The sequence below is a fragment of the Nannospalax galili genome, unplaced genomic scaffold, assembly GCF_000622305.1.
Source record: "Nannospalax galili isolate Female #2095 unplaced genomic scaffold, S.galili_v1.0 scaffold1005, whole genome shotgun sequence".
Lineage (NCBI taxonomy): Eukaryota > Metazoa > Chordata > Mammalia > Rodentia > Spalacidae > Nannospalax > Nannospalax galili.
In genome coordinates this window covers 1,241,033-1,252,517 of record NW_008353008.1, presented here as the reverse complement: position 1 = coordinate 1,252,517, position 11,485 = coordinate 1,241,033, and positions in this window count along the sequence as shown.

Below are 11,485 nucleotides of genomic sequence, written 5' to 3'. Positions count from 1 at the left end.
AAAATTCGGTAATTAATCTTTTGGGGAAATTTTTAAATAAAGAGATGAGACATTAAAACAAAAAAAGTGTGAGCCACCATTAACTACAAATAGAAATTCAGAAATCCAAACTGGATTTTGTTATGTGGATGTAGAATGCTTAGAACATTTGATGGCATCTGGCAACTGTAAGAGATAGATTTCTGATAAACAGAATAGTCAAAGCAAAAGAGGAAAAAGTTCTTAAGCTATCACAAAACTACTGAGTCATGTGTGGAGCTGCCTACTAAAGATTTCTTAAAGCATATAAATACTCATATCATTCAAGAGCGTGTGTGTGTGTGTGTGTGTGTGTATCATATGCAAGTGGAGGCCAGAGGTCACACTCAGGTGTTGTTCCTCAGGAGCCATCCACTTTGATTCTTTGATTCTTTTTTAAGACAGGGTCTCTCCCAGCAACCTGGGACTTGCCAATTTGTATAGGCTGACAGGTCAGTGAGCCTAGGGACCATCTTACTTCCCTCCACTGTACTGGAGTTATAAGCAACATGCACCACATTCAGCTTTTTGCATGGGTGCTGGGGACTGAACTAAGGCTCTTACACTTGCACAGCTAGCACTTTACCCACTGAGTCATCTCTCCACTCCAGAAAGTGTTATTGTTCCTTCAAAAGGCTAGTAATGTTTGCCTCTAACATTAAAGTATATTAGATGAACCAAAGGATAATTTTACAGCAGAAAGGTTGTATTCTGGATAAGACAAGCTTTGTTACAATACTTTTCTTGGATAAAGTATGTGAAACCTCCAAGGGTCAGCCTCTTTGCTCACAAAACAACTAACTATGATCTAGTCCACTATGGCTACTCTATAGGCTAATATGACCAGTGGTGTTTAGATACTGAGATGTGGCTAAATAATAAAGCACACTGAGTCCAGGACCTTTGCTAACCTAAACCAGGGGATAAGGCTGAAGCCTAAATCATGGAGGAAGAAGAATATTCTCCTTTATTTTAGATCCACAGAGCTGCCATAGGCTAAAACTACACAATGGAGAGAGAGAGAGAGAGAGAGAGAGAGAGAGAGAGAGAGAGATTAAGAATGCAAATTGTCTTAAAAGTCAGGAGTAACTAATAACAAAAGTAACAGATACAAGAAAATGCAGCATGAGATCACATAATTTTTTTAATGTTTAGGAAATAAAAATGCTCAATAGTGAAAATGAGCATGTAATAAGAAACTATCCATCAAGAAGCAAGTAATACAATTAAAAGATGGACTAAGAACCTGAACAGAGTGCTCAAAAAAACAAATAACGATGGCTAAGAAACATCTTGAAAGGTGTTCAACATGGTTAGTATTAAGGGAAATGCAAATTAAAACCACTTTAAGATTTCACCTTATCCCAATCAGACTGGCTAAGATCAAGAGAACAACTGATACCAAATGTTAGAGCAGATGTGGGGAAAGGGGAATGCTCATCCACTGCTGGTGGATTGCAAACTTGTGCAACCCCTATGGAAAGCAGTGTGGAGAACTCAAAAAACTAAAAACAAACCTAGCATTTGACCTGGTTATACCTCTCCTTGGCACATATCCAAAGGACTCATCCTATTGCAGAGACATTTGTACATCCATGTTTGTTGCTGCTCTTTTCACAAGAGATGGAAGCAACCTAAGAGTCCCTCAACTGATGAGTGCATAATGAAAATGTGGTATATTTATACACTGTTGTTCTACTCAGAGGTAGAGAAAGACAAAAATCATGAAATTTGCAGGAAAATGGATGGAACTAGAAACTGTTACACTAAGTGAAGTAAGATAAACTCAGAAAAACAAACGACGTATGTTCTTCATTTGTGGATCCTAGCACCAGATCCTTATAAGTATGTATCCAGACATAACTACAGGAACAAGAATAGTGAAGAGGAACCAGGAAACTAAACGTAAAGAGAGACTCTGAGAGAGAAGAACACTAGGAGACAGGTGTAAATAAGGGATAAATGGATAAAAAATGGGGATATTTAAATGTGAGGGGAGAGGGAGGGTTATACAAAGAACTATGGGGACAAAGGGGAAGAAGGAGCTCAAGAGAGGTGGAACCATAGAAGACTGGTACTTATCAAGGGAGAAGTGGGGAAAATAAAGACACTTTAAATGGGGAAACCATGGTGGAAGCGTTAGACAGTGAGAGAGAGAGAGGAGAGATAAATAATGCCTAGCTAGTTCTGAAAAACAGAGGAAATCATCTTAATCCAACACCCTAATGACAAATTTCAAACAGATCTGAAAAGAAACGATATTGTAGGGAAATATAAAATTTTTTTAAAGTTTATTTACAATGCTTATTTACAGAAGTTAATACTTTAGAAAAATTCTATTCTCTCTGAAAACCTGTATAATAGGTTATGAATAATAGATTCGAAATGTAGTACATCACATAACTGTAGCCTCGGACTATACGTTTACTATGCACTTTGTAGAAAAGAATTCAACAGTGTTTATATTTATACTTCAGGTAATATACTTTTTCTTTCATGCAAAAGTGGTAGTGCTTGAATTTATAAATGGCCATTAAGTAGTGTATTTAAAATTAAATGTACATTCAGCATGCTAAAAAAAATTCAAGTGAAATTCTGTGACATGTGATTCAAATATTTCATGGTACTTTTAATGAAAAATTTTAATATTTGTAATATTAAAATAATTTTACATAATAAATGAAGAAACTAATTTTTCTCAATACTTAAGAAGGTATATTCTCATCTATTTTGTCATGTGTTTCCTGTGGCTCTTCTTAATAGTTAACCATATTAATAAGACACTGGTTCTAAATAATTTTAACAGTACACCTTCAATTAAAAACTATAACAAAAGTAGTATGTCAATCTTAACAAAAAACAAATATGCTAAACTCACATAATACATAGCATAAAATGAAACAAAACTACGTAATAGTGACAGGTTACACACTGTAAAGAGTCTCTTTTGACTCATGGTCAAATAAGATAGAAGTTGAAAAGTAAATTTGTTGATTTATGTGATGTTTCCCCATTGGATCAAACTAGAAATTTTTATATAAATGCTAATATTTTCTTTTATACATTTATCATAATTACAAATAAACTGCAATCTCATGAATGGTTCATCAACAATGGCATCACCCCTGTATGTCAAAAAAAATGCAATACAAAACTATTCATTCCTGACTAGAAATGCTAAACATTGGAAAAAGACACACACACATCTTTTAATTCAAAAGAGAGACGTAATGGATAGAATAAGAACCAAATCAAGCAGTAATGTATTAAAGAAGGGATATGCTTGCCCGTAATTTAGTAAAATAAGGGAAAATACTAAATATGAAAAGATTGAATGACAGAAAGCATAAAAAAAGAAAACAACTAATGAGGACTACAGGAGGAGATGGCAAAGACAAGCATGAGAGGAAAAGAAATATTCAAGGATAGAATAGCTGAGAGCTTTCTGGAAGTAATAAAAATATGTATTCATGAATTGAAGGAACATATTGCACCACAAATAAGATATATTACTAGCTTCTTTGTCACCATGATAGAATGCATGACATAAACAACTTGAAAAGGAAAATTATGTTTGGGCTCATGGTTTCAAAGATTTCAGACAGAGCAGCTCACATCATGGCAGTCAGAAAGCCGTAAGAGTTTGCAGGCTCTGACCTTGGTCTTCCCTTCATGAACAGTCCCGCTGATAAGTTATCTTTGAAAATGCTCTCCCAGACTAGTCAGAGACATGCTTAGAGTGGCTTGACTAATCTGCAAGGCATCTTTCAATCTGATCAAGTTGACTTTCAAGTTTAACCATCACACAAGGTAGATAAAAGTAAATTGTCATAGTGACAATGTTTAGCATCAATGAAAATTCTTAAAGAGCTTAAGCAAATATTTATCACCAATGAAGATACGATACAGAAAATGATGGAGAGTTTGTTAACAGAAATAATGGAAACTAGAGCACAGTATAATGATATCTTCATAGATGTCTAGAACAGCTATCCTGAAGGCATTACATATCTGAGTTGCAGAACAAACAAGGAGAAAACAAGATGATAATAGCTTTGAAGCTTCGTGTCTGCTAGTTAGCTTTCACAGTACTTGAAGGTGTTATGCATGTCACTATAAGAAAAAAGGTAATCACCAACTTTACACAGCTGTGAATCCCATAAGCTACAATAACATCTGGTCTGACAAAATATGACCATTGGTCCAATAGTAGATGAATGTTATGGGAATAACTTACCACCTTCTACTTGCATTTAAGGTCCACATTACCAGATGGAGTCCATACCTGATACTGCTAACAAGGTCAAGTACCTGTGGCTAAACAGGTCACAAGTCATAGAACTTACTACTATCATTCTGCTTAATGGACATGATGACTCTTAATGGATGGACAAACTGACTCTAAGGACTTATTGTTATATCCATAGTCTAGTGCATCTCTCAGCTCTTAAAAGAGAAGCTGCTTCTTGCAGCAAATGGCAATTAACACAGAGGCCCACAATGGTCAGAGTACAGAAAATAAGAGATTGCAGCCCTAAATGGGACACCTCCATAGCACACTCTCATCCAAAGACGTGAAGATCATTGTGGATGAATAGGAGGAAAGACTGTAAGAGTCAGAGGTGGTAGATGAATGCAAGGAAACTGTGTTGTCTAGACACCATATGGTATTTGCACATATGAACCCACAGCACTTATGATAACATGCACAATAATCTGTGCAAACCCAAGCCAAACAGGTGTTCAACATGGGTTGGGGAGCTGAGCAGGAAGCCCCATCCCTAGCAGAAAATCTATTGACAACTGATAGATGTTGGGAGAGAGCAAGTCAGTTTTCCTTACTAGTGTGGTGCCTGGTAGGTTGACCAGACTCCAAGGGATAGACTCACATGCAAGAGCATTCAGGAAACACAGATTAGACTTGATAAGCCTTTTGGAAAAAAGATAAATAATAATAGAGGACATAAAGTAGGGCAGGGAGATAGTAAGGTGGGGATGTAGAGGGGCAGGGGGTCTGAATATGATGCACTGTATGAAATTCTTGAATCAATAAAAATATGTTTTAAAATACTGAAACATGGGCTGTCCCCTCAGGGACTGTAACTTAATTGGTCAATAGTACAGGACTGAGAAGAAGATTTTGAAGGCTTCCCCCAGATGCATGTAATATGTATGGGGTAATACACTACTATCTATGATTGCTGCCGAGAGAGGGAAAGTCAGTTGTTGTTTGTTTGTTTTTTAATGTCATGATAAGTTGACCACCCACACCCAAGAGCAATTGGGGAACACAAATTAAACCCAATAGGCCTTTGAAAAAGAACAATAACAGAAGTCATGAAGTCAGGGGGTTGTAAGGTGAGGGGAAAAGGTCTGAATTTGATCAAAGTACTTTGAAATTTTCAAAGAACCTATCCATCTACCAATCTATTACCAAAGTTGGGACCCATGACTCTCAGTAACTGAGCCAACGTAAATATCTTCTTACTATCTAGAACTTCATGGGCACTAAATATAAATGAATACACTTTAATATATCCTAAAGAAAACAATGATCACCCAGACAAATAAGAAACATATGCTGAAGAAAGAATGGCTTTCATGTTCTGCGTAATGTCTGAACATGTTCTTTTTACCATGAACCAGGTATCATTCTGAGAGATGAGAAGGGACGTACAGCAAGTTGAGTTTATTACTATGAAACTGAAGAAACTTTTAAATGATTTTGAACTTTGGAGTTCAAAACATCACTTTATGAATTATATAATTTGATGTTCCTCTCTTAGGGAATAGGACATTGAAATCCAGAATAAGTGACACCATATTCCCTGTTCTCTGGAATACTTCTAAATATAATCGAATAAGGAGTTCTTTGGGCAAGTTGAGATGAAATAGTTGTTCCTAGTATAATCTAGAGGAGTGATGCAGAATAGAATTTTCTACCAAGGAGGAAATGATGTGCATCTACGATGTCCATAGTGATGCTCTCAAGACAGATATGTCTTCTGAACATCTGCAAAGGCATTAACACAACTGAAGCAATAAGTGTTTCATTTCATTTATTTTAATTAACCCCAAGTGGCTAGTGGCAACCATCTTGGTGAACCCAGATCTACAGCCTCACTACTCCGTGTGGTCTCAAAACCCAGGATATTAGCATCTTCTGGGAGCTTAGTGGAAATGTAGTATCCTGGGTCCCAACCCCAGTGAATTAGAATCTGCATGCTAACAAGATAATAATTCACTTGCACTTTGAAATTTGACAAGCTTTATTCAGGAGAATTTGTCTCAAATAAGACTATATCAATTGGTGGACGTTTTATCTATTTAGTTCTGTTTTAATATTTTATCATTCTGAAAAAAATAAGTTCAATGACTCTGGCTAGACCTGAATTCAAGGAGCATGGGATGTTTAACAGACCAAATTCCTCTATCTCAGTTTTTATTTAGCTAATATATAAATCTCAGTTCTATAGTAACCTATATCACAAGATTTGGGGAAGGTATGTTAAGTGCTGTACAATAACAATGCATAATTCACAAACTTTCAAGAGCATTTCAAGTTGATAATTTGAACTATAAAATGTTAACATTTGAAGAGCCTATACGCACACTATCTTATTACTAACTCAAAAGTCATTTTTACCAATTTCATCTTTCAAGGCATCTCTTCCACTCTCCTCCTCTTAACCCCATCTCTGTCTCTTCAGTGTCCTGTTAGTGGACATACTGGCTATATTAGTTACTTTTCCATTGCTGTGATAAAATACTATGGCCAAGACAACTTATAGAAGAGTTTATTTGGGCTTACAGTTCCAGAGGGAGATTCCATAATGATGGGGGAGGCATGGCAGGAGGCAACTAGAGCAGAAAGCTGAGAAATCACATCTTCAGACATGCACAGTAATCAGAGAAATGGCAAACTAGAAATGGGACAAGGCTATGAACTCTCAAAGTCTGCCCCCAGTGATATGCTTCCTCTACCAAGGCCACACCTCCTAAAGGTTCTATGACCTTCCCTATACAGTACCAACAACTGACCAAGTGTTTACATACTTGAGCCTATGGGGGACATTTCTTATTCAAATTACACAATGACCAACAAATTTCTTTTTCCAAGGCTGTGATTGACCATGCAGGGCCATATGTCTGTGATTTTATATATGTTTTCTTTAAAAAGTATATGCTTGCCACTTCTCAAGGTAACAAACTCCAACTCACTTTCAAGGTGCTGTGTGCTACATTTTGGACCTGGATTGTTTCTCAGAGGCTTGGTCCCTACCCCTAGTGCCATTGGGAGGTAGTAGAAACTTTGATAGATGGGCATTACAGAAAGAAGTTAGGTCATTGGGTCCATGCTCTTAAGAGAATTATCAGAACCCTGTGGCTCCAGGCCTTACTTCCTGGCCACTACAATGTGAACAGTCCTCTGCTACAAGCTCTCATGTGCTATACTGTGCTGCCATGGGCCCAAAGCAAAAGGGCCAAGCAAACATCAATTGAAACCTCCTAGACTGTGAACCAAAATAAACCTTTCTCCCTTTTTAAATCAATTGCTCTTAGGTATTGGTAACAGTGAAGGAAAGCTGTCTAACACTATGTACGCATGTTCTGACCCTGGCCTTAATAAACTGAATAAGTCACTGCCTCTTCTAAAAGCTTGTGGCAATGTGTGCCCATTTCCACAGCAGCATATTGCATAGTATTGTGTTTCTTTACTTATCTCTTCCTGAATAAACTTTCAGCTCCTTAAAGAAAGAGAAACTACATCTAATTCATCTCTGGCATCACCATAACCAATCAATACTGGCATATAGGTAGAGTGCAGAGAATACAATGAATAAAATGAATAGATGCTTTCCCAAGTCCACAAGGTATTGCTCAAAGCTTGAATTTAAGCCTAGACTTTCCAATTCCCGCCAAAGTCAGTGCTTTTTCTGCTATATCCTACAGCATGTTTAGCATAGTCAGAAACCTTGGTGCACCTGAAAGATGAAGATGAATGCCATCTTCTCAAGTGACACAAGCTATAAGGGAAACAGAGTGATGTCACTCTAAAATGCCACCAGTTCACTCCAGGCTCCCTCAAAGATGGGTCAGCACTTGTCCACAGGGTGAAACTGATTGGTGACAATGCAAAAACAGCATCAGGAATAGAAAAGGTAGAGAATCTGTATTTAAGAGCCCTTTTTGGATCATTAAAGTAGACTTCCAGGGAAGTTGGCAGAGAGTTCCAGGTAGTCTGTGCTGACAAGATGTGGAGGGACAGGGACAAGAAGGTTAGAAAAACAGTTGATTAAAGATTTTAAATGTAAAATAATAGCAGAACTCATTTAAAGTATGTCTACTAACAGCAGGTACTTCCACCTCCCCCCTTTTTTTGTAAATATATGGTGCAGAGTCTTCCTTCTTTTTTTTATTTCTTTTTACTGTGATGGCCCTGCAAAGAGTAGGTGATGTTGCTAAGAAGATAGAGTCCTAAGGTCTGTATGCATTTTCTTTTCCTGCTACAGCAGACTATTACAGATTTATTTGCTTAGGCAAATACAAGGGTTTTTTGGCTTACAGTTCTATAAGTCAGAATTCTACTGTGCATTTCCCAGAGTTAAACTCAAAGCTTAAGCAGCACCATGTTCGTTCCTAGAGCTGTCAGGGAGAACCCATTTCCTGCAGTTTCGTTCTCTGAAGTCCCCCCCCCCCAGTTCCCTGCCACTGAAGGGCGGAAGGCCTATTTTCTTGCTAGCTGCGTTAGTTACTTTCTGCTTCAGTGATAAAACACCATAACCAAGATAACTTGTAGAGGAAGGGTTTACTGGACTTATGATTCCAGAGGGGTGGGAGTTCACCATGGCAGGAAGACATACATGGTGGCAAGAGTGGAAAGTTGAGCACTCAAATCCTCAGACTGGCACTGGAAGCGGGGTTGGGGGCTGGGGGATGGGAACTGGGACACGGCTATGAACTCTCAAAACCCACCCCTAGTGAAGCGTTTCCTCTAGCAAGGCCACACCTCCTAGGGATTCCATGGCCTTCCCAAATGAGTGCCACCAACTACGGTCAAGTATGCAAGTACTTGGAGCCTATGGGGAACAGTCTATCAAATTTCCACAGTGGCTGTCAATTGAAACGTATTTCCAGGTTCTAAATGTCTCCCATTTCTTAGTGACTCCCTTCCTCATCTTCATCACATCCCTTTTCACATTTTGAATCTCTTCTGCATACCCTTCCCTTGAATCTGTCTTCCTTCTGCCTTCTTCCACTGTTAAGGACTCAAGTATTCCAGAATAGTGTTTTTATTTTAAGGTCCATAGCCATAACTCTACATTCCTTTTGACATATTCTCAGATCCCAGGTATTAGGACATGCATCCTTGGTGGCAATACTCTGCAACCAAACTCTCCTTCATCAGGCAGAGGCTATTGTGTACATTCAGAAGAGCAATGAGTTCTCCCTACATGAGAGATCCACTACAAACAAGGTTTCACACAGGATGTGTGTATGTGTCCCAAACCATCTTGAGCATTTACTTGCATATTCATTGACAAAGGTCTATAATATACCTACTGAGACCCAGTGTCTTATGGTGAGCACTAAAATGGAAAATGGCCACACTTTGGTCCCTACCCCCACAAAGGTCATAGTGAGACAGCAGGAAAGACAGTCAATCAACATGAATGCCATGTGGAAAGTCGGTGGTAAAGCTGTGTATGAAGACAGAGGACCAGATGGAGAAGGGGGCCCAGAGGAGGCTCCTCAAAGGAAGTATGACGGGTTGAATAGTAAAGAATGATACACATAAGCTGTGGGTGGTCTGCTGGGATGAAGTCCAGGATAAGTTGGAGAAATGTGCAAGAAAGCAAGACAAGAGCCAGGTCATCAACATCAAGTATGTCCATCGTGGTGAGCAGTCCGGATGGTACCTCGCAGGCAAGGAAAGCCCATTAAAGAATTTGGCGGAGTGAATCAGATTCTTATCTTTAAAAAATAACTCAGGAAGCAGATAGAAAAGAAGTAAAGTAGAAATCTTGAAAGTTATTTTCAATGTATTCACACAGATGTGAATGAAATCTATACAGTTATATATAAAATTAGGCCATAGTGGCTGGTATTAAAAGCTACACCTGCAGCTCTTCTGTCAATCCCCATGATGTCATATTGGCTGTTGTATAGGGACAATCAGAAGGCATTTCCTCCCATCTAAATAAGCTATTGTGGTAATGTTCTAGGGAGATCTGGAAATTAAGCTGGCAGGTATCAAAGTAACTCCACTCACCAAGAACATACATAACTGCCTTTGCTTTCTCTAATCCACCATCTTCCCTCTCATAGGACCACTCAACTTCCAAAGACAGACTCCTAGGAAATTACATCTTACTTTATTTTAAATCCAGACCAAGATGTTTCTATTTAAAGGCATTCTATATTTTTATAACATGTTTCCTGAATATAAAAGTAATATATTTCCTAGTCAAAAACTTGGAAAAATATAAAAATAAGTTCTGATGCAAATTTTTTAATCTTATTATCTATAAAAAAGAATGTTTCTAAAGTATGATTATGTACAATTTTAATTTGTGAATTATACTTTAGTAAAGAAAAAAACGTGATTATACTCTAAGGCTTGGTATTTCTGGGCGGTTTTCTGTTGTTTTGTTTTGCTTTTTGTTTTAAATAGTATATTTAGAGAATTACTTTGTCCTTGAGTATAAAAGCAGTTTTTGTGCTTGGCGTGATGGTGCACACCATTAATACCAGCACTCTGGAGGCAGAGGCAGGCAGATCTCTGTGAGATAGAGGCCAATGTGGTCTACATAGTGAGTTCCAGGTCAGCTCAGGCTGCAAGAAGACCCTGTCTCAAAAAAAAAACAAAAAAAAAAAACAGTTTTTGTTTTGGAAATAAGATCTCACTATGTAGCCCTGGCTGACCTAGAATTTACTATGTATACCAGGCTGGCCTCAAATTCACAAAGATCTGCTTGCCTCTGCCTCTCAAGTGCTGGGATTAAAGGTATGAGCTATCACATCAGGCCAAAAACATTATTATGAGTCCTCAGAAATCTGTATCATTTATTTTAATGACTTTGACAAAATACCTGATATAAACAACTTAAGGAAGAGATTTATTTTGACTTGTGGTTTAAGAAGTTACACAGTCAGTCATGGTGGAAGGCATGGCACTGTAGCTCCCCGGCTACAGTAGTTCAGATGCCTGCTTGCTCCAGCTCAGTGGCCTCATGAAACAGAGACTGGAGCAGACAGACTCACTGACCCATAAGACCTGCCCCAGTGACCCACTTCTTCCACTGAGGTTCCAGCTTCTAAAGGTCCTATAACCTCCCCAAACAGCACCACCAGCTCCAGTTCAAGTGTATAAACATGGAAGTCTATGGAGAATATTCTATATGCAAACCATAATGAAGTCTGTTGTATGAAAGTCCTCAATCAACTATAATTTATGAATGTCTTA